The sequence below is a fragment of the Dendrobates tinctorius genome, unplaced genomic scaffold (assembly GCF_039654945.1).
Source record: "Dendrobates tinctorius isolate UK_male_01 unplaced genomic scaffold, ASM3965494v1 ptg000156l, whole genome shotgun sequence".
Lineage (NCBI taxonomy): Eukaryota > Metazoa > Chordata > Amphibia > Anura > Dendrobatidae > Dendrobates > Dendrobates tinctorius.
Genome location: NW_027361823.1, coordinates 10979356 through 11003891, shown reverse-complemented (window position 1 = coordinate 11003891; position 24536 = coordinate 10979356). Strand labels below are relative to the sequence as shown.

The following is a 24536-nucleotide window of genomic DNA, read 5'->3' as shown; positions in this document are numbered from 1 at the left end:
CAAAAGGTTGATACATAAAATGAGAACAATGGGGATAGGGGAAAATATGTGTAGGTGGGTTAAGAGCTGGCTTAGGGATAGGAAACAAAGGGTGGTTATTAATGGAGCACACTCGGACTGGGTCACGGTTAGCATTGGGGTACCACAGGGGTCAGTTTTGGGCCCGCTTCTTTTTAACATATTTATTAATGACCTTGTAGGGGGCATAGAGAGTAGAATTTCAATATTTGCAGATGACACTAAACTCTGCAGGGTAATCAATACAGAGGAGGACAATTTTATATTACAGGAGGATTTATGTAAACTAGAAGCTTGGGCTGATAAATGGCAAATGAGCTTTAATGGGGATAAATGTAAGGTCATGCACTTGGGTAGAACGAGCAAGATGTATAATTATGTGCTTAATTGTAAAACACTGGGCAAAACAGTCACTGAAAAAGACCTGGGTGTATGGGTGGACGACAAACTCACATTTAGCGGCCAGTGTCAGGCAGCTGCTGCAAAGGCCAATAAAATAATGGGATGCATTAAAAGAGGCATAGATGCTCATGAGGAGAACATAATTTTACCTCTATATAAGTCACTAGTGCGACCACACTTAGAATACTGTGTACAGTTCTGGTCTCCGGTATATAAGAAAGACATAGCTGAACTGGAGCGGGTGCAGAGAAGAGCGACCAAGGTTATTAGGGAACTAGGGGGTCTGCAATACCAAGACAGGTTATTACACTTTGGGTTATTTAGTTTGGAGAATCGAAGGCTTAGGGGTGATCTTATTACAATGTATAAATATATGCGGGGACAATACCAAGACCTTTCTAATGATCTTTTTACTCTTAGACCTGTGACGGGGACAAGGGGGCATCCTCTATGTCTGGAGGAAAGAAGGTTTAAGCATACTCACAGACGCGGATTCTTTACTGTAAGAGCAGTGAGACTATGGAACTCTCTGCCATATGATGTTGTAATGAGTGATTCCCTACTAAAATTTAAGAAGGGACTGGATGCCTTTCTTGAAAAGTATAATATTATAGGGTATATACACTAGTTTCCTTAATATTGCATTGATCCAGGGAGCTAGTCTGATTGCCGTATGTGGAGTCGGGAAGGAATTTTTTTCCCCAATGTGAAGCTTACTGTTTGCCACATGGGTTTTTTTTGCCTTCCTCTGGATCAACATGTTAGGGCAAGTTAGGATAGGATATGGGTTGAACTAGATGGACTTAAAGTCTTCCTTCAACCTTAATAACTATGTATTAGTATGGTGTGTCAAGAAGGCTGGCCGCATGCCCAATTAATTAGGCAATCAAGCGCCTCCCGCTTCTTTATCACAAATGATGCCTAGACTAAGGGAGCAGGCTTAGATTATTAAAAAAGCCAGCCAGTCCCCTCCATACTGCTAAACAAAGGAGTTAAGATGCCGGAACCTAGGGCCGCTGCTGATATGTGAAGCTAGGAGTACTGTGGATTATTGAAGTATAGTATTTAGCTTTCTAACTTAATAAAAAAAATTCCAGATTGGTCTTAAAATAATATCAAAGGGCTGTTTTTATAATTAATCTTCAGTAGCGCACCGCTCCCTTGCCTCCTGACGTCCTACTTGCCAGGGAGCGGTGCAGTCTTGAATAATTGTCAGTTTGGACTAGTGGCATTGTAAAGCCATTAGCCCAAACTGTGCGCTCTCCGATGCCGCTTTACAAGGCAGCTTTGCCTCTGGATCACAGAAGCTGGCTGAGTTATAGAAATCCGCACTAGCAAGCTCTAAAAAGAGACTGCAGAGGTGGCCGGAAACTTAGGCAATGAGCTGGACGCAACAGACTTAAAAATCCATCCGTTCTTAAAAATTGATGGGATTTGTATTCAGAGGCAATTGCAAAGTTGCTTGCAACACTTTGCCCACATAGGACGTGAAAACCCCCTTTAACTGGACGACGCCTCTAGTTAATGAGAAATTAGCCAAGTAGTTAGAGTAGGTTTACACCAAGCGTTTTTTCTGCGTCTTAGTTTCTGCAGCAAAACCTGATCTCTTGGCAGGAATGAAGCTGCAGAAAAAAAAAAAAAAAATTTCCTTGCGGTTTTGGCATGCTAAATTTGTCTCTTGTGCATACAGATAAAGTTTAAGGTTGAAAAAAAAAGTCCTATGTCATAGAATTAGGCTTTGGCACAACTCCCCCCCCCCCCCCCCAGCAAAATACGATACCTATGTTTTTGGTACGTTTTTTCACTAACCATTCAAGTCAAAGGGTGACAAACACTGAAAGAAGTGACATGCTCTATGTAATAGAAAAAAAAAAAAAAAGGTACAGCTTAAAATACTGATCACAAAAAAAGTGTGTGCATGAGATTTCTAAAGTCTCATAGGCTTTGCTGGTACTGTAAAACACAACTGAGAATTAGCACATAAAAGCGCACCAAGAACACCCAGCGTGAACTCAGCCTAAAGGGTTCATTCACACTAAACAATATGCAGAGTTAAAAATACTGTGGGCAAGTTACATGTTTGCCGACTGGGACGATTAATAGCCAATTTACACAAGCAGACTGGCTTCAGCTGCCCAGAGAACAACTGCATAGTCACAGGGTGCAACTGTTCTTGGCAGCACAGGCTTTGTATACCTAGAACAATCTGTAGACTGTGAGCCCTTGCGGGCAGGGACCTCTCTACTCCTGTACTTATGTGTTTCCTGTATTGCTCAAGTTTATTATACTTGTCCATATCTGCCCTTTTCCACATGTAAAGAGCCATGGAATAAATGGCGCTATAAAAATGTATAATAATAATGTACTGCCGAGAACGAGGATCTTTCAATCCAAAAGATCGTTTCATCCGTCAAACGAGCTCGCTCGTTGGTTGATAGTCATTTTGTGATGATTCTTGATCCAGGCTGAACAATCCCAAGAAACGCTCATGATAATCTTGCGGTGCAGATGGACCTTCCCTAACCTCCGTTCTAAGAATGACTGACCTTCTTAAGTTATGTTTTTGTGGTCGGTTACCAGAAAGTACGCCTTTCAACACAGGAAAGTAGAAATTGGTTTCAGCTCACAGGGGATACAGGTAACAATTGTGTTCTGTAATACTAACAAATGTACGAAGAGGCCTCATACAATGATCAAAGATGCGAGCCTTGGCCGGGAATTATCTATTGTATTCAGCCACAGACAATAGGACACCTGCTGAACAGGTAAACATCAGCTATTCCCACCAACACGTTCCTGTACACCGAGGGATGTAATGGGCATTTCTCACTTAAGATTTCCCATGCAAACCAGGCACTCGGGGTAATTGTATGAGTCCAAAAGCTAGTACCAACTGCAGATCTTCCACAGGGGAGGTAAGCATAAATCAGGGGTCGGGTGTGCTGTTGGACAATACTTGAAGTGCCACCCCACCATTACACCAGAGTCCCTTTGCTTCCATACACTTTACAGGAAACAAAAGCATCAGCCAGGAGAAGTCCATCAGGTTTATCAAGTCCTGCAGAGACTTCAGATGGTCAGTGGTCCCACATAAAATAGACCCCAATAAGCTACAAAGCACAGAGCCACATTAATGCTCAGTGCAAAGACATGACGAAACGTCAAGAACGGCTAGAGGCCAGAAAATAGAATTAGTCTTACTGGTAATTCAGTTTCTAGGAACCTTCTACGACAACAGTATCGGAGGATGTCTCCCTGCCCTAATAGGGGACAGGAAATGCACAAGAGGTTAAATAACCCTCCCCCTTCCTATTACCTCCAGTGTTTTTTCTGTACACGCTAGGATGTATAGTTACCACCAAGGTGCAGGAATCATCCGATAGGACGTCAGGTAGGGAGGGAAAGTAGTGCTGTCGTGGAAGGTTCCTAGAAACCGAATTACCGGTAAGACTAATTCTATTTTCTCTAGTCACCTTTCAAGACAACAGTATCTGAGAGATACCAACAACTAATTTCTTAGGGAGGGACAACAGCCTGCAGAGCAAGTCTGCCAAACGTTAAATCCCTGTTGAAATTTAGTCTATAGTGCCTGGTGAATGTGTGGACAGATGACCAGGTGGCGGCTCTGCATATCTGCTCTGTAGATGCGTCCCCTCTAAATGCCCACGAAGTTGCTACGGAACGGTTAGAGTGTGCTTTTAATGATGTAGGAGGGGAAACGTTCTGCGACGAGTAGGCGAGGCAGATCGCTTGCTTGATCCAATTGGCGATTGTATTTTTTGCCGCCTTTTTGCCTCTGTTTCGGCCTGAAATCTGAACGAATAGGTTCTGATCAATTCTCCAACTTTCCGTCTGCTGTAGGTAGAAGAGGACTACTCTGCGTACATCGAGGGTATGAAACCCTTCTTTCGCATTGGAGGGATTTGGACAGAAGGAGGGTAATACGATGTCCTGGCTCCTATGAAAGTTCGAGGCTACCTTCGGCATAAAGGAGGGGTCTAATCTTAGGATGATGCCATCTTCCATGATGGTTAAGTATGGCTCCTGTATCGAAAGGGCCTGTAGCTCTCCTATGCGCCTTGCCGTAGTGATTGCCACAAGGAACACTGTTTTTAGTGTCAAGTTTTTCAACATCGTGAAAGCCAGAGGTTCGAACAGTTTGGTTGTCAAGCTTTTGAGAACCAGGTTCAAGTCTCAGGGGGGAATCTGGCTACGGAGTCTGGGACGGATCCTAGACGCAGAGGTCATGAACCGTTAATCCATTGATGGCTCGCCAAGTCCTGATCGAAGAATGAGCTAAGGGCTGACACTTGTACCTTTAAGGTATTGGGTGTGAGGCCCAGATCTAGGCCATCCTGGAGGAACTCTAAAATCTGGGCAATCTTGGGACAGAAGGGATCCGGAAGATTTGGGGAGCACCAGGACGAGAATTTCTTCCAAACTTTCCCGTAAATGGCGTTAGTCACTGGTTTTCTACATCTTTGTAGGGTTTGGATTACCTTGTTGGATAAGCCCTTAGCTTTTATAATTCCGGCTTCAGTAGCCAGGCCGCCAGGTTCAATTTGTGCGGATCTGGGTGCAGTAGAGGGCCCTGCCGAAGGAGGTTGTCCCTCTGGGGCAGGAGTATTGGACCATCCTGGGCCATGTCTTTCAGGGCTCCGTACCAGCTCCTCCCCGGCCACAAGGGAGCTATCAAGATTGTAGTGACTCGTTCTGCCCGTACCTTCTGTAGTGTCCTTGCTATCATGGGGATTGGAGGGATGGCGTAGGCTAGGTTGAAGTGCCACGGATGGGAGAAGGCATCTACTTTCCATGCTCCGTCGGTGGGGCTGAGGGAGAAATAGATTTCCACCTTCGCATTCTGACCACTGGTGAACAGGTCCACCTCGGGATATCCCCATCTTGAGACCAGTGATGAAAATACCGACTGATCCAGGCTCCATTCCCTTGGATGAACGTCCCTCCTGCTGAGGAAGTCCGCTTCCACATTGTCCACTGCCCTTAGATGCACTGCTAATATGGACAGTAGGTGTTTTTCTGCCCAGGAGAAAATCCTCGCAGCCACCCGCTTTAGGTTGAAGAATTTTGTGCCTCCCTGGTGGCAGATGTAAGACACCGTTGTCATATTGTCTGAGTACACGCGTACATGATGGTTTTGGACGAGGGCCACTGCTGCCTTTAGTGCCTCCTCTACTGCTATTAGCTCTCTCGTATTTGAGGAGCTGTAACTGACTTCTGGGTCCCATAACCCCTGGAAGTGTGATTTTTCCACTATCGCGCCCCAGCCTCGCTGACTGGCATCCGTTGTGGTGATCTTCAGGGGTAGCTGATCCCAGCCGACCCCCCGCTTAAGGTTCTGGCGGTTCAGCCACCATAGAAGGGAGGCTCTCACGTGTCCAGGCAGAGGAGTTTTTCTGGTCAATATATTTTGATGCCTTCTTGAACACCGAAGAACGTAGGACTGCAGGGCCCGAGTATGGGCTTGGGCCCAGGAGACCGCTTGGATACATGCTGTCAGTGATCCCAGCATGGACACTGAGTCTCTCAGGGTCGGTGCCCTTTGGTCCCTGAATGTGGAAATCCTCTGGACCAGGTCGAGTTGTCGTTCCCTGGGTAAAAAGGATGTCCTCTCTCCTGAGTCCAGGAGAACCCCCAGGAACTTTTTCCTTGTTGAGGGATGAAGGTTTGACTTCTCTAGGGTGGGGATCCAACCCAAGGATTTCAGAATCTGTAGACATTTGTCTACATCCTGGTTCAGGCGAGGCCCAGATGGAGCTACTATTAGAAGGTCGTCCAGAGATGGGCAATACAGATCCCCTGTTGGCGAATGAAGATTATTGCCTCCGCCATCACCTTGGTAAACACCCGAGGGGCTGATGATACCCCAAACGGCAGGACGTTGAATTGGTAGTGTCTGACCTGGGACCCCTGAGATACCGCAAACCTGAGGAATCTTCTGTGGTCTGGATGGATCGGGACGTGATAATAAGCATCCCTTAGGTCTATTGTAGCCATCACCCAATTCTGTCCTATAAGAGGGATTGCAGTCCTGACCGACTCCATCTTGAACCGCCTTGTATTTTACCACTTGGTTCAACGGCTAAGTTTATAATGACCCTGTGTTTCCCTGAGGGTTTTACCACTACGAAGAGGCGAGAGTAGTGGCCTTTGCCTATTTCTCGTTGTGGAACCGGGGAGATTGCGCTTGCTTGTAGGAGTGTCTTTATATCTGACAGCAAGGATCTTTGGAGGTGCCTCTGCAGGGAGGCTATTCTCAGGCATTGAGGGGGAGGACTCTCGAATTCCAATCTCAGTCCGTCGCGAATAGTGCGAAGAACCCACTGGTTTGATGTTATTGGCTGCCATTGCTCTACGAAACTCGAGAGTCGGCCCCCGACCAGAATACCGTCATTGCTTCTCTGTGAGGTTTTGTTGTTGCTGAGACTGGGAGGCCAGAATATTTCTGCTTCTTCCTCCCTTTGGATAGCTCCACCTGCCCGTTTTACCCTTCCCTTTGAACTCTCTCTGGGGGGGGAGAACCGTCTTCTAGGTTTCCGCTGTTCTGGTAGCGACTTCTTTTTATCCGTGGCCTTCTCCAGGATATCATCCAGGGCTGGGCCAAATACGTACTTCCCCTGGAAGGGAATCGCACAGAGCTTTGACTGACGTGATGTCTCCTCCCCACGATTTCAGCCACAGTGTCCTTCTGGCTGAGTTGGAGAGGACTGCTAATTTCGCTGCTACCCGAATGGACTCTGCAGGAAACGGAAATGGAAATGCAGGAAATGGACTTCCGCCCCGAAACCGGAAGTACGGCGCCGTGTCACTTCCGGTGCGAGGATGCGCCGTCATCGTGGGGAGGACGCCGGGGAGCTCCAAGAGGATCCCGGCTGCACGTCAGCGCCTTGCTTTAGCCCGCGGAGGGGGCGCAGGAAAGGCGGGCACAGGGTCCTGAGTCGCGCCAGCAGGCGGAGACAGGACCGGCCAGATCCAGGAGGGAGGAAGCGAAGTCCCCGACCGTCGGCCGCCCGGCCCAGGTAAGAGATGGGGTGCTACGGTAGCCGGCCACGGCAGCACTATAGGACCTCTCATGCCCCCATAGGGGACAGGAAAAACACTGGAGGGGAGGATTATTTAACCTCTTGTGCATTTCCTGTCCCCTATTAGGGCGGGGAGACATCCTCCGATACTGCTGTCGTGGAAGGTGACTAGAGAAATATCCATTACAAGAATATTTTCCAATGTAAAAGGTAAAAACAGCAATGTATTCCACAAACAGAATACTGGCACTGTGAGATACCGCATGGTGAATGGGCAGCTACAGCAAGATTAAGGTAAAAAGAATAAAAAGGTTTTCGCTCTAAACACATCTGTCACTTCTCCATTACATAGATACGATCTTTAGGCGTCCGACCATCAGCAGCCCCACCGATCCCAAAGTCCAATGTGTGAATGGGGCAGTAGCACACAATTGTGCACTCAGGTCTATTACAGTGTGAATGAACATCTTTCAGGCCATCCGGAGTCAGTCAGAAAGTATGCTCCAGCCATGAGCCGTCCGGCTCCTTGAGGTCAGGCCTCTACAGAAAAGTCGCATCCAACTCCTGTAAGAACATCACAAGTCGCATATTTCCCTGGAGTATTCTGATGAGTCTCCCCTTCTCACCCTTTTATTTGCAAGGTTGTATAAATTTTCATGCCAAAAAAATAAAAAAAAAAAATGCTCAGACCTGCCTCCCAGCTGGAGCTTTTCTGCACCTATGTAAATGCAGCGCAGCGTGTGCTTGGTAGCATGGCTCACGCCCCAAGGTGCCTGAGCCGCTTCACTACACCAGTAGAGACGACACGGAGGTATCTGCTGCTGGATCTTTCCTACATCCCAACCCTCCAGCTAGAGAGTAAGTTGCTTGTCTGGTTTTCACCTGGATAATTACTGTAGGTTGGGGTTTTCTGTGCTCGATACATACTAGGGTGAGTAAGTCCTGCCCATCTTTACTATGTTCTCCCATTCACCGACACATAAGACAACTAGCAATGACCTGCAAGGCCCAACAACGAGGTATTTGGATTTGACGAAACTAACAAACAAGCCGCACCAGGCAACGTATCATATATAAAAAAAAAAAAAACACTAATCCTGCACATTGTATATACATATACACACACCGCTGTGCCCAGAGACGAATCAAAACAAATGCACCACACTGGTTTGTGGTTTCCAAATTATGTAATTCATCACTGGCTTTCAGCAGAAATTTTCAAAATTAAGTGGGATGGGAGCCAACCTTCACACGACTATTAACCAGGCATAAATCGGCAATGCCTTACTACACTAACTTTCAGGTAAGGGTGGGGACCCCATCGCCACAGGGTACTGGAGCAGCTTTCATGGCTGTGGGTAGTTGTGCTTGCATCGAGCTGCCCTCCTCCCAATCCTGCTCCTTGGAAGCGCCCCTCCAATCATGCCCAGATCAGGGCACTGTTACAGGTTAAATATACTGACCGGGAAGAGCGGTAACTACCCTCTAGATTCACTCTACACCAGGACATTTGGGACACAGCTAAAAAGACAAGAAATCATAACGCCTGGAAGAAGAGGATTAATAATAATAAAAAGTAAAAATAATAATAATGCACATTTTTTTCATGTAGGACTTTCTCTTCTAAGTAATCATGTATTAATTTTTTTTTCCTGCCTGCCATCTTCATTTAAGCTTCCCCCCAGTGTTTTCACCATAAAACCATAGTGTTTTGGCCTTGAATGGCACAGAAGCTAAATTCGCTGATCTATGTGTCAGCCCCTTACCAATCTGGTACTACATGGGTTATCAGTACCTTTTAGTCCCAGGAAACCTCTTAGGGTTGGTGCACACGTTGTGGATTGCTGTGAGGATCCACAGCGGATTTGGCCCTGCAGATCCGCCAGAGAATACACTACAATGTTATCCTATGGAACAAAAAAACCGCTGTGCGCAGGATGCGGAAAAATTCCGCACGGAAACGCAGCGGTTTATTTTCCGCAGCATGTCAATTCTTTCTGCGGATTCCGTAGCATTTTTACACCCATTCCATTATAGGAATCCGCAGGTGTAAAAACGCAGGCGAAATCCGCAGGAAAAACACACGGATTTTGACCTGCAGATTCTGCCAAAAGTAGCAGATTCTGCGAGGAAAAATCCGCACAGCAATCCGCAACGTGTGCACATACCCTTATGCTGGGGTGGGCTACATGTGCAGTATCAGATGAGGAGGGCTGCTGTGCAAGAAAAACTACTAATTACTCCACGTTACTAAAATATTTAAAATTGAGTCCTCAGTGGTTGATACCTTTTAATGGCGAACTGAAAAGATGGTAACACATTGCAAGCTTTCCAGGTCTCTTCATCAGGCATAGACTAATACAACATCTGATGAAGAGACCTGAGTAGTCTGGAAACCTTGCAATGTGTTACCATCTTTTCAGTTCGCCATTAAAAGGTATCAAACACTGAGGAACCTCAATTCTAAGTATTTTTCTATCTACTTGGCCAACAGTACAAAGAAATATATCTTTCCACGTTACTAAGCACCATGCAACACTGATTAGAGGGTATCCAGTCTGTCCCCCGTTAATAATATATGGCACAATTTGATGGAATAAGTTTGCACCTAAATAATGAACTGCAGTCAGGAAACGGCATTAACCATGTTCTCAGTGGCACTAACCTTTCAGTAAACTTTCTTCGGCAATGACTGTGGTAGTACATGAAGCGTGACTTTTAAAGGGGCACTCCAAGTTCATGGGAATGACATAGTCCAACACCATACAATCTGGGACAAAGTTTAATAAGATTTATAATTTGAGGAGTGCCAACTAATAGCAGATTTCCAGCATGGAAGAGATTTTTGCTAGCTGCAGGCACAAGTATCAGCCGGAGCAGTAGACTGTATCAGAGGTCTGTGGTTGACATATGGAAACTATGCAAGAAAATTACAGAACCGCAAAAGACGATAGTTTAGATCTACATAAAATAAATGAAGCGTTGCCCTCTAAATAATTAACTTGTTGCCCGGTGGCATACAGTGGCAGTGCACATGAGACGAAGGCCCGCTAAACCCGCCATTTTCAGTCTTCCATCTAATATGTATTGGATGTTCGGCCCTGTGTCGGGAGAAAAAGATCAGACGAGTCAATTTGAGATACGCCTGATCATCCTGTTCTCAAGGGCGTTCCGCTGCCTCCAGAGGTATACGGCCGGGGGCTAATACCCAATCATCATTGAGGGCCTAGCGCTCATGTATATGGGGAGTCAGGATAGAACTGGGGGCAGCAAGAGCATGCCGGTGTACAAGTTAGAGGAATAGCTTAAGGTTGAGTGAGTGTGCATAACTACGCGGAGGCTGGGTATACCCAGCAGATTTATGCCAGCTGTACCCGACAGCACTGGACGACCATCTAAGGCTAGGATCACATTATATGTCTGCAGACATGAGGCGTATGTGTTGGATGCACAGTAACCTACAATAAGTGACACGTCCATCGGCATTTCCTTTGACGAGCCACATCCTTCTCCGCACATGATGGCTGATTTAATCAACCATCAAGTGCCTCTAACAGCCGCGGGTGGATCGGAGGTTCACCCGTGGCTGTTACCCAGTTAAATCCTGCTATCAATCACTGAATTAACATGCAATGTCTGGAAGCGCTATGCTATACACTAAGCACAGCACAAGCAATCAGATGATCGCAGCTTCAAGTTTCTTAAGGGGACTACTGAAGGCACTAAAAAAAATACAAAATAAAGAATAAACCCCCACATATTTGGTATAGATGTGTTCAGTAACGTCTGATCTATCAAAACAAAGTAAATTAATCTGACCAGAAACAGCATAAGAAAAAAAAAACTCAAGCACCATAATTACTTTTTTTGGTCTCCACAACACTGCAATAAAAGGCGATTGAGGCTTTGTACCCATGAAGCATTTTTTAAACGCTCAGGAAACTGGTTCACCTTCCCAGAAAACGCGTGTTTTTCACGATTTTTGCGCAAAAACGCGTGTTTTTTTATGAGCTTTTTCCACGCGTCTTTTGAACTATTGGAAATAGCCAAAAACGCGGACCTAAGCGGAAATTAATGAACATGCTGCGTTTTTTTTTTACTGCTAAGCGTTTGTTTAGTGGTAAAAAACGCATCCATTGGCACAAAAAGGCCAAAATGCATTAAAATGAATGGGATGCTTCTTTTAAGAATTTTTGATGCGGTTTGACCCCGAAAAACGCATCAAAAACGCTTAAAAAACGCTACGTGGGCACACAGCCTGAAACATCGTATCTACCCCAGAATGGTATCCATAAAAACGTCAGATCAAGATGCAAAAAGAATAAGCACTCCATGCCCCAAATCCCCAAAAATGGAAACATTACAGGTTTCGGAAAATAGTGACAAACTATTTTAATTTTTTTTTTTTTTTTAAATGTCCAAATTGTTTTTGTAACACCGAAATAAAAACAATACTTGCTTGGCACCTGCGTACTCATACTGAGCTGGGGAATCATATCAGCAGGTCACTTACCATATTGTGAACATGGTAAATAAACTCAAAATGCAATTGTGGAAATGTACTAAAAATTGCCAGGTAGTGAAGGGGTTGAATACCTAATTTTTCTTTTACTACTTTTGACACACCCAGCCCTCTAGACTTCAGTCTTTGGGTAGGGGCAGAGGGTGTGACGGGAAAAGTAAATCTTTCCTCTCCCCAAACTCATTAATAACCCATTTCTGAACGGCTTTACGTTTCCCATTGAGAACTAAATAAACACGATACTTTGACAGGGTTGTTTTGCCTTTTAAGCACCAAGGGGGGTCAATTACGCTCGTCTGTATTCCTAGCCCGAAAAGGAGAAAAAAAAAAACTTAAAAAGAGCGTTATTTCTGCCAGGTTGCCCAGTTTAATCCCTGGGAATGCCGTATGACGTTGGGAGGACCGCACCGTATGTGTGTGATGAGGCAAGAGGGTGGAGTATGGGACACCATCCATGTGTTCTTAGGGTAATAAGACCATCAGGGGCACAAGGATGTGTGTATGGGGGAGTCGGGGGCAGGGTTGGACAGGCCCACCAGAGAATCCTCCGGTGGGCCCTGGCTTCTCCTTCAGGAGGGTGCATAGTGCAAGTCTTGCAGTTGCTATGGGGCTCATCAGTGTGGGAGGAAGGTGGGCCCTCAATCAAATCCTCTGGTGGGCCCAATGTTCTTCAGTCTGACACTGGTCGGGGGACATCGCCCTCGGAGTGCCTGGCAATGTGGGTGCCACTGTATGCAGGCATGTAAATGGCACCAGCCCCTACAGCACTGCGGCCGGTTTGGCAGGACGGAGCGCACACGGCAGGCGACCGCCGTCCCACCACACACCAGCTCTGCGTCTTCACATCCTACAAGTCCAAGTAGGTTTATCTGTAGGGTCACTAAGGGAAAACGCTCCCACATTACCCCATCACAGAAGAGCGTAAACAATCCACCGCATCACTCATGCGAGGAGTAAATACTCCAGCCCCCTCAGTCATGACACATGGTGCTGAGTAACCAGCCTCCGCGTCTGTGCCAAAGTCCAGTCCTGACGCAGCTGGAGACCTTTACCCCAGCAGCCGGGCACTGCCCCGGGGGCACTCGGCCGGTATGGGGGCCATGTCCTACACATTACAGACGCATATGGCAGCAGGGACCTCCTGAAGTTCTGCAGCCGCCGCTCTCAGCCACAGGTGGCCCTCTGCCTCCGGAGGACCCGCTCCCTGGAAGTTGCGGCGGAGAATCCAACAACTGCCCAGGCGACGTCACAGCCCGGGGGTCCGCACATGTAAACACACCCGGGGCTGCCCCGACACGTGTAGGACTACAAGTCCCAGGGTGGCAGCCCGACAGTGGAACGTTCCGGTGCCCCCTCTCCCCGCACAGTGGACTCACCGAGCCGCCGCTCAGCTCCGGAGGGTCCCGGCGCCGCTCGCTCCAGATTCAGTTAGTGGGAAATGCCTGACACAGCGGGAAGGAGGGACACGGGGGCGGGGGCGCGGCAGCCCCGCGGTGAGTGACACGGAGACCGGAGGGGAGTGTTCTGCGCCCCGGCTGCGCTCAGGGTGTGGTGCCGCTCACTCCTCATCAAGCTCTGTGTCCCCGGAGCACAGCGGAGGACAACCACCCCCAGCATCCGCGCTCAGGATGCGCGGCCACGGAGCAGCGCTCCCCCGCGCACACGGCCGCCCGCCGCACTCTCGCTTTCTGCGCCTCGGATTGGTCAAGGAAAGTCCAGCAGAAACTTATTGCCCCTCCCCCAGCTCCTCAGGACCAGTGATGAGCAGCGGCCAGGAGATGGCGCTGTGCACGGGGGACGGAACCGCGGGAGCAGCACACCTCTGCTCCCCCGGAGACCCCCATCCCAGCAGAGGGGGGGGCGACTGTCTACTAGGTGATCAGGGGTCTTCACAGGTAACGCACGTGTCCATTCTAGTCTATGGAGATGTTCACATGACTGAGGGGTTGTGGACTTTATGTGAACGTTAAAAAAAAAAATCACCGAGATCCATTTGTGATTCAAGTCACAGCTCAAAATTTCACATGCAAGTGTATACGTCCATAAAAATGGCGGACAGCACAAAGTGGCTTGCAAAAGTATTCATCCCCTTGGCTTTTTACCTATTTTCTTACATTATAACCTATATTTACATATTTTTGTAATCCAATTTGCATGTGATGCCTCAGCATTGAACAGTCATATATAGTCACCCCTTTTGCTATGAAGTCCCTAAACATTTCTGGTGCCAGTAGTTCCCTTCATAAGTCACATGCTTAATGGAAGTTAGTTCCCCGTGTGCAATCTAATGTCTGTCACTCTCTACACTATACCTGTACTGAGAGGCCACAGAGGTGAGGCACCACTAACCAACCACCATGAAGACCAAGCAGATCTCCACACAAGTCAGGGCAAAGTTGTTGAGAAGCACAAGTCAGGGTTGGGTTATAAAAAAATATCCCAATCTCTGTTGATCCCTCGGAGCACCATCAAATCCATTATCATCAAATGGAAAGAACGTGGTGCCCCAACAAACATGCAAGGAGGGCATTAATCAGAGAGGCAGCACAGAGACCAAAGGTATCACTGAAGGTGCTAGGAGTCCCCAAGCAGAGACTGGAGTATCAGGCCAAAAGACCACAATAAGCCATACACTCTATGGAGGTGGATTTTATGGAAGAGTAGGCAGAAAAAAGCCTTTATTTACACACAAAAATTGTAGGGTTTGTTTTGCTTTTGCCAAAAGACGTGGGAGACTCCCCAAATGTATGGAGGAAGGTGCTGTGGTCAGATGAGATCAAAATTGAACTTTCTGGCCACCAAGGTAAACGCTATGTCTGGCGCCAAAAAACCAACACCGCTCATCACCTTAAGAACATCCTCCCTATAGTGAAACATGGTGGCAGCATCATGGCGTGGGGATGTTTTTTTTGCAGCAGGGACAAGGAAAATGGTCTGAGTGGAGGGGATGATGGATGGGGCGAAATACAAGGATCGTCTTGAGCAAAACCTGTTTCAGTCTGTCAGTGATTTGAGACTGGGAAGGAGGTTCACCTTCCTATAAGACAATGACACAGAGCATACTGCTAACTAAACACTGCAGTGGTTCAAGGGGAAACATGTAAACTTAATTCTTCTGTCAGTATGGCCATGTGAGGGCTTGTTTTTTGCAAGATGAGTAAAAAATCCAATGTTTGTTAAAAAAAAAAAAAAAAAAAGTTGCCATTTTCCAAGACCCGTACACTTTTCAATTTTTTGGGGATCTGGGGCTGGTTGAGGGTTTATTTTTTGTGTGCTGAGCGGACGTTCTTATTGGCACCATTATGGGTAGACACAATGTTTCGGTCGCCCGTTATTGTATTTTAATGCAATGTTGCGTCAACCAAAAACATACTTCTGGCGTTTTGACTTTTTTCTCTCGTTACGCAATTTACCAATCGGATTAATTCTTTTTATATATTGACAGATCGGCTGTTCTGAATGCGGTAATACCAAATACGTGTAGTTTATTTTATTGTTTTAGTTTGAGTTTTCCATATGTGCCATGCAGGTGATGCCGCCGTGCCACTTGGCTGGCTATGCTCTTCTTCATGTATATTCTGCAGGTGGCTGACAACAGCCCATCTCCCCCATCTTTTTGGGTATACGTGTACCTTCACATGCGGCAGATTTGTCCCATCTCACATGCGGCAGAAACTCACATGGATGGAAGGCATTTTTTCCCTATATTGACATCATATACAGTGGGGAAAAAAAGTATTTAGTCAGTCAGCAATAGTGCAAGTTCCACCACTTAAAAAGATGAGAGGCATCTGTAATTTACATCATAGGTAGACCTCAACTATGGGAGACAAACTGAGAAAAAAAAATCCAGAAAATCACATTGTCTGTTTTTTTTTCATTTTATTTGCATATTATGGTGGAAAATAAGTATTTGGTCAGAAACAAGCAATCAAGATTTCTGGCTCTCACAGACCTGTAACTTCTTCTTTAAGAGTCTCCTCTTTCCTCCACTCATTACCTGTAGTAATGGCACCTGTTTAAACTTGTTATCAGTATAAAAAGACACATGTGCACACCCTCAAACAGTCTGACTCCAAACTCCACTATGGTGAAGACCAAAGAGCTGTCAAAGGACACCAGAAACAAAATTGTAGCCCTGCACCAGGCTGGGAAGACTGAATCTGCAATAGCCAACCAGCTTGGAGTGAAGAAATCAACTGTGGGAGCAACAATTAGAAAATGGAAGACATACAAGACCACTGATAATCTCCCTCGATCTGGTGCTCCACGCAAAATCCCACCCCGTGGGGTCAGAATGATCACAAGAACGGTGAGCAAAAATCCCAGAACCACGCGGGGGGACCTAGTGAATGAACTGCAGAGAGCTGGGACCAATGTAACAAGGCCTACCATAAGTAACACACTACGCCACCATGGACTCAGATCCTGCAGTGCCAGATGTGTCCCACTGCTTAAGCCTGTACATGTCCGGGCCCGTCTGAAGTTTGCTAGAGAGCATTTGGATGATCCAGAGGAGTTTTGGGAGAATGTCCTATGGTCTGATGAAACCAAACTGGAACTGTTTGGTAGAAACACAACTTGTCGTGTTTGGAGGAAAAAGAATACTGAGTTGCATCCATCAAACACCATACCTACTGTAAAGCATGGTGGTGGAAACATCATGCTTTGGGGCTGTTTCTCTGCAAAGGGGCCTGGACGACTGATCCGGGTACATGAAAGAATGAATGGGGCCATGTATCGTGAGATTTTGAGTGCAAACCTCCTTCCATCAGCAAGGGCATTGAAGATGAAACGTGGCTGGGTCTTTCAACATGACAATGATCCAAAGCACACCGCCAGGGCAACGAAGGAGTGGCTTCGTAAGAAGCATTTCAAGGTCCTGGAGTGGCCTAGCCAGTCTCCAGATCTCAACCCTATAGAAAACCTTTGGAGGGAGTTGAAAGTCCGTGTTGCCAAGCGAAAAGCCAAAAACATCACTGCTCTAGAGGAGATCTGCATGGAGGAATGGGCCAACATACCAACAACAGTGTGTGGCAACCTTGTGAAGACTTACAGAAAACGTTTGACCTCTGTCATTGCCAACAAAGGATATATCACAAAGTATTGAGATGAAATTTTGTTTCTGACCAAATACTTATTTTCCACCATAATATGCAAATAAAATGAAAAAAAACAGACAATGTGATTTTCTGGATTTTTTTTTCTCAGTTTGTCTCCCATACTTGAGGTCTACCTATGATGTAAATTACAGACGCCTCTCATCTTTTTAAGTGGTGGAACTTGCACTATTGATGACTGACTAAATACTTTTTTGCCCCACTGTATTTGGTCATTATTTACCAACCATATGGCGGCTGCGCACACAATGTATATGCACACAGTACGTCTGGGAATTCCCGGATGGCGCGCTCCTTTACTTATCAGCAAGGTAAATATAGCACAATAGATATGGAGCAACTGGGAATTAACGAGGCATTAAACAATCACATTGCCTACACTTACAGCAAGATAAATAGGCATTAATTTGTTTCACAGTTTGCCCAATGCATAAAGTTATCACTCCACTGGCCGTTTTTCCTCTCGAACCCTCCAATGCACAGATGGCTTGGTTGAGCCTGTGCTTAAGGGCTCATACTCACTTGCGAGAGACTCGCACGATTCTCAAGAGTCTATCGCATGAAACCCCGGCACGGGGACATAGAAATACATGTAGCTGCACGCTCCGGTCCGAGTGCGGTGGCAGTGCCGGGGTTTCATGCGAGAGACTCATGAGAATTGTGCGAGTCTCTCGCAAGTGAGTATGAGCCCTAATAGGGAGCGAGGGGACACCTTATTCCTTCCTTGTGGTCTCAAAGGATCGGGCATATTGACGACATCTGTCTGCCTTCCGAGAAAAATCTCCCCCCAACACAAGATTAGCTGGTCTCGCAGGGTTTGGCCGACATTAGAAGTATATGGTCAGATAAAAGGTTTTTTTTTCTCTAAATACATCTATGTGAAACTTAGGAGATAAACATATGGGCGCTATAGACCAGCATTTACAAGAGCCAGGGTCCCAGTCTCCTGCGTGACCGGAGAAGTGGTGCACATGACAAGGTATGTCAAGTCCCATGGAAGTGAGCTGAGCATGCGAATCCAGGCTCTTGGGATCTGATCAGACATTTACTACCAATCTTAAAAATAATCAACTACAGTATATATATTTAGTGGGAAAAGGCTCCGCACAGATCAAGTTAATTGTCACGCTCGCGCCTTGGCTGAATGGTGCGAGCTGGGGGTTTGTGGCCCCACTGTGCCACAAATCAGACTACCCTGGAAGGGGCGTGACTACGACAGCTACCTCGGTCTTCACTGGAGCCTCTGATGGTGAGGTCAGGCTTGTGCGGCAGATAGCTGTCGGGTGCCACTCCAGGGTGGTGTCTGGCTGTGGCTGCTGGTCCCACTCGGGGACAAGTCACTTTGACAGAGGCTATAGACAGGCAGGCAGGTAGACACGACGGGCACGGCGTGGAGACGCAGGGCAGGCGGGCACGGCTTGGAGACGCAGGGCAGGCAGGCACGGCATGAGGAGCAGGTAGGGGCCTGTTCACACAGCAGGTGTAGGCAGGAGGGAGTGGTGTATGCTGGAACAGGATCTGGACCTGTTCACACAGGAGATGCAGGTAGGCAGAGCCGCAGGAGTGCGGAGCAGGCAGAGCTGCGAGGGTGCAGATGCACAGACAGGGAGGACACAAGGAAAGATACAGCAGAGAAGGAACCACAAACAAGGAGACTGACAGAGGTAAGACTGAGTTCAGACAGAGACACAGGGACAAGACACAAGGACCAGGATATTCTGCCTCCCGGGAGGCGGACAGAGTACAGACAAGGTACTGGGAACAAGACTCAAGGGCCAGGATATTCAGCCTCCTGGCAGGCGGACAAGGTACAAAGCGAGACAAAAAGTATTCCTACAGAGAAGGAGATACACAGAACAGGGCCTGGCTTTCTCAGCAGCAAGATACTAACTGAGATTAGACATTGCACAGGCCATGATTCAGTGGGAGTGGTGAAACTAAATAGTCAAGGGCTCCAGGTGATTGGTCAGGGACAGATTACACAGGTGCACCCTGACTGCATAAGAACCAGAGAGTTCAGGCGCCGCCCCCCTATAGACACAGTCTGGAAACATGGAGAGCAAGCAGGAAAACAAGAGGCATAGCACATGGAGCTCAGGGCTGGCAACAGAATTCACAGCATGGCTTGAAGCAGAAAGTAGGTGTGCGGGGGATGCGAGGCCATGCAGTGATGCCAGCAGGGTTGTTACATTAATCATGAATTCGCAAAAAGTCAGAACCAATTGGGATTTTTTTTGCAGCGGTCGCGGTACCATGCTGGTTGATGCACCTCCTTCCAATGCCCTCTGCTGGATGTAGCAGTGCTCTAAAGCGATCTGTGGTCACACAATTACTCTCACAGGCACTGTGAACCCCCAACCTTAGGCACAAGGAGTGCAATACAACAATCTGGTACCCTGATTGACCGGTATAAACCCAAAGAAAATTGGAAAAACGTACACTTTCAGCTTGGTTTTCCTTTTACCAGTGGAAATGATTTAATAATAAAAAAAATAGAAGAATTGGACTGCATGCCACTGGCCGCACCAGAGAATCATAGGGCAAAATAAGGCCTAGACGAAGAGTATCGGAAGTGATCGATTGAGGAATGCTCATTTCACGGTAATATCTCAGTCTATACAGGCTGGCGATCACAAGATAAATGAGCAAAACCCTCGTTAATTGGGTGAATTGATCTTTTGTTCTGCACGAAGGGTTCAGCGTTCTTGGTAGCACATCATTATGTGGAAATAGGAACTCAAGCTGCCGAGATTACACAGTGTGCATAGGCTGCTGTTAACAGGTTGTGACAAGACCGCCGAGCGATAAACAGGTGGCTGCTACCATATTTTATACTGCACATCGCACATTGTAAATGGCCCCTTCTGGATTTTATGTACTTTTTACAGTTTGTTCCATTTTTGTTTCCGTATTATATCTGTTGCTGTCACGTATTGTGTCCCTAGATGAGCATATAATATAGACGGGTAACATTCAGACAGCACACAAACCAATGTTCTTCACTAAGGCTGATCTGCTTTTTAACCTAGTGTCCATGTGAAAAAAAAATTGCAGCATGTTCTAGTCCTTTCCAAATTTTGGATGATACTCGCTCATTCAAGTGCGCAAACAAAGCCGGATCTCGTATGGATCATCTATATAGGATCTGATTTTTACGGATACATATAACCTAGGAAACTATTTGATCAAGTACATTTTAAAAATGTTGATGTATAAATACAAATGTCATTCGGATGTAATAAAGATGACAATGTGGATGAAAACTGTTCATTTTTTTTTTGTTTTTATGAAAATCTTTATATGCTCATCTGACCCTAGCCAAAGTGTCCGTTTTAATTAGTTCTTGTTCTACTTTTTGATACAAGGGTTTGTCCAAAGTAAATACAAATCAGCCCAAATGTGCCTGTAACAATGAAGAAATGATAAGGATCCATAATACACTGATGTGAATGAGACCTATAGCAGCTCTAAAATGAAGGGTAGCCATAGCCCGGCCCGACACGGACTCAGATAACAACGTGGCACATAGGATTGAGTGGTTATTGAGAAGTGGGAGACATAACGAGGGAAAGCGCCCGGTCTGCAGCCACAAAATGTGAGGACAGCTGCTTACAAGGACAGTTGGTGTGTGATGTGCAACAAAGGAGGATCAGCTAGTTGCTGGTCTCCACTCTCCTAGATATAAGTCAACCCTGTAATTACAGCGCAGACACAAGAGTGGTATAAATGCTCATTAATACTAACTTTCTAGTGTCATAGTGCTGACAGCTCTTGCAGAATTGTGCCTGATTATAACGAACACAGTACAGCAGAGCTGAACCTTGTCTAATTGCAAACACTTTTGCAGTGATGTCAGCTCTGCTGTCGTACCCATCACCTCTATACTAGCTGCCTGCGAGATGGAAGCAGAAGCTCTGAGACAGGACATCAGCAGAGCAACTGTGTTAGTACAACAGAAGAGAACTTTGTCTCATTACAGTGTTAGTTCTGCTGTACTGTGTTTGAATTGCTGTACTGCAGAGCTGTGTGTCAACATGAGAGCAAAGTGTCAGCCATTACACATCACACCCTTTATATAAAACTCTATAATAATCTCGAGCAGATTCTCCTGCAGATCAGTGTCCGGCCCATAGTCCTGAGCAGCTTCTTTACATAGAAGAAAAATGTGGATTTCTATGGAATAAGGGCCCCATCACACACCGCAAGATCGCTAGCGATTTTGTGACTCATCAGCGATCTCTCCAGTGATATCGCGGTGTGTGACGGGGATCAGCGACCGGCCCACCTGCCGGGTATCGCTAATCATGCACGATCGTCCTGGGCCATTTTTTGATCGTTGGTCTCCCGCTAGAGTTCAAGTCTATTTCTCTGAAGAGGCAATTTGCATATATCATTTTTCAGAGGAGTATGCATGGTGTATATGTCTCTTCACTCTGACATGGCCTGGCTTGTCACTCTTCGCAAGGAGAAATGTTACCCCTTAGATCCCAGAATTCAGAGGTGATGGTCTCAAGCTCTCAATGCAAGTCTATGAGAGGCTCGTTCTGGCTTTCATAGACTTAGGCTACTTTCACATTTGCGTTATGAGGCGCAGCGCACGGCTGCCGCTAAGCTCCGCCCCCTCCGGTCAGCTCCTCCTATGGGCGCATGACACTGCATGCAACCTGCGTCCTCTATATTTACGTTGGGTACGCAGGCCATGTGCTGGTATGCTTTTGCCGGCGCTGCGCCAAATGCACCGTGTTGCATTTTGGTGCGCTCGGCACAGCGCCAAAAGGAAACATGCGCCCGCAAAAGCATTCCAGTTCACGGCCTGCGTACCCAACGCTAAATATAGGGGACACCCATAGGAGGAGCTGACCGGAGGGGGCGCGACAGGGGGTGGAGCATAGCAGCGGCCGTGAGCTACGTCTCATAACGCAAGTATGAAAATAGCCTTAAATGGAACAATGTGACTTCCAGATCGCCCAGCAAACACTGGAGCGATCCGACAGGTCACAACCTGCAGAAGATGACCGGAGTGGCGCTGGGAACAGCTGAAGATGGCAGCTGCTAAGTATAATACTTGGGTCAGGGATCTTAGATGAGACACACCACTCCAGCACGGAAATAAAAAAAAAAAAAAATGGAGTGGTGCTTTAAAGACGTCGTCTGCACATATCCTTACACAGACTCTACGAAGGCACAATAGTATTTATTGCTTATTTATAAAGTTGCCTAATTTTGAATTTAAGAAGAAAACAAACAAAAAAAAAATCAATGCAAAGGCTTTTCTACACAAAATAAAACTAAAGCAGCTGAAAAGGAAACTGGATTACTGTAATCTGAAGCACCCGTCTACAGCTGTTACCTATAAAATAGGGGGCAATTCAGACTACGCAACCAATCTGCTGTTCAGCAACCTTTGTTTTATTCAGTTCTAAGTTGCACAGTCTTTTCTGCTAATAGGCGAAAGCGGAGATCTGACAAGCACATTCAATGGCGCTATTCACATGAGCAGTTTTCCCCCACAGACTGTGCAGCATACCCCAGACTCTTCTGCAGAGTATAGTGGGATAGCTAGAATTGTGAACTACACACGGAGCGGATCCACAAATCAGGACGAGACCAGGCAGAGAATTCACACACGCATGTGCACTCTGTCTAATAAAGATATATTACTATTTCGGGATTATTTTTAGATTTTCTGTATATCTACCAAATCTTTTGAATATCCTTTGGGCCTGAGAAAAAGCAACAGTCCTTAATAAGGATTATTACATGTATCTATTCCACATGGAGCCCTGCAAGTGATTTATGTTTTATATTGTATGTTTTGCATTATGTCAAGAATTAAGCTAAAGTCTGTGAAACATATTAAGCTTTATTCCCCAGTAACTCTCTATCTTTAGAACAAAGGCCAATTTCAGGAAGAGGAAAAAAAAATCTTGCTACATCTGTGGAGTTAAGTAGATTCTATCATAAGTGATGGCGATTAGGCTAAGTTCACACGGAATTCCCGTGGAAGTTACAGCGAGAATTCCGGATTCCATTCCACGGGAAAATCGGATTTTAAATTCCCGCGATTTTCCCGTGTAAGAACTAGCGATTTGCAAGCGTATTTAGCTTGCAGAATGCTAGCGTTTTCCAAGCAATCTGGAGCATCGCCTGGAGAACTGATTGACAGGTTGGTCACACTCGTCAAACAGTGTTTGACGAGCGTGACCAATTTTTTACTATTGAGGCTGCCTATGTAGCATCAGTAGTAAAAGATAGGATGTAAAAAATAATATATAATAAAAATGACAGCGAGACGTCATCGCGGTCATTCTTGCAAAGGATTACTGGGACCGGAAGATGCCTGGAGCGTGGAGAGAGGCGGGAAGGTTGCGCGGGACGCCGGAAGGTGAGAATAACAATATTTTTTATTTTAATTCTATTTCTTACAGGGATATGGTACCCAGAGTCCGGAGGACAGTCTCCTCTCCTCCGGACCGTGGGTACCATCCGCAAATCTTCTGCTTACTTTTCGCATGGTGTGCACAGCCACATGCGGAAAGTAAGCAGAACAAATGCATTCCTATGTGGGCGGTATCGCCGAGATTCCGCTAAATTAATGAGCATGCAGCGTTTTTTACCGCGAAGTGATTCTGCCGCGGAAAAAACCGCAGCATGAGCACAGCATTGCGGAATCCCATAGGATTGCATGGGATGCTTATTTTTAGCGGCAAAATCCTGAGTTTAAAACCGCCGCAAAAACGCGAAAAAAACGCAGCCTAAAACATCGTGTAATTTTAACCCTAAGGCCATGTCCAGCGCGCTATGGTCAGGTCACTCTACTCCGAGTTGTTCGCACCTCTCACATTTAAGTGATTGACATTTAAGGTCATTTATAGTGCCTTGCAAAAGTATTCAGCCCCCTTGAACTTTTCAGCCTTTCCCCACATATCATGCTTCAAACATAAAGATACCAAATGTAAATTTTTGGTGAAGAATCAACAACATGTGGGACACAATTGTGAAGTTGAACGAAATTTATTGGTTATTTTAAATTTTTGTGGAAATTCAAACTGAAAAGTCAGGCGTGCAATATTATTCAGCCCCTTTATTTTCAGTGCAGTAAACTCACTCCAGAACTTCATTGTGGATCTCTGAATGATCCAATGTTGTCCTAAATGAGTAATGATGATAAATATAATCCATCTGTGTGTAATCAAGTCTCCGTATAGATGCACCTGCTCTGTGATAGTCACAGGGTTCTGTTTGAATCACAGAAAGCATCATGAAGACCAAGGAACACAACAGGCAGGTCTGTGATACTGCTGTGGAGAAGTTTAAAGCCAGATTTGGATACAAAATGATTTCCAAAACTTTAAACATCCCAAGAAGCACTGTGCAAGCAATCATATTGAAATGGAAGGAGTATCATACCACTGCAAATCTACCAAGACCCGG

The 24536-nt window shown here is 46.2% G+C and overlaps 1 protein-coding gene across 4 annotated transcripts in view; it reads right to left on the bottom strand.

Annotated features, from left to right (window-relative positions):
• The window catches only part of SGMS1 (sphingomyelin synthase 1), a 421387-nt gene that overhangs the window by 52465 nt on the left and 344386 nt on the right, over positions 1-24536 (bottom strand). The window contains exons 1-2 of one of the 4 annotated variants that reach the window (XM_073548230.1): positions 13359-13683; positions 10126-10230 (exon numbers count right to left, since the gene is read on the bottom strand). The exons of 2 other annotated variants lie outside the window; for them this stretch is intronic. The gene's annotated coding sequence lies outside the window, so the exon portion shown is untranslated. Of the gene's footprint in view, positions 1-10125; positions 10231-13358; positions 13684-24536 lie in introns of those variants that run through there. One more of the 4 variants, XM_073548227.1, reaches the window with a different exon arrangement.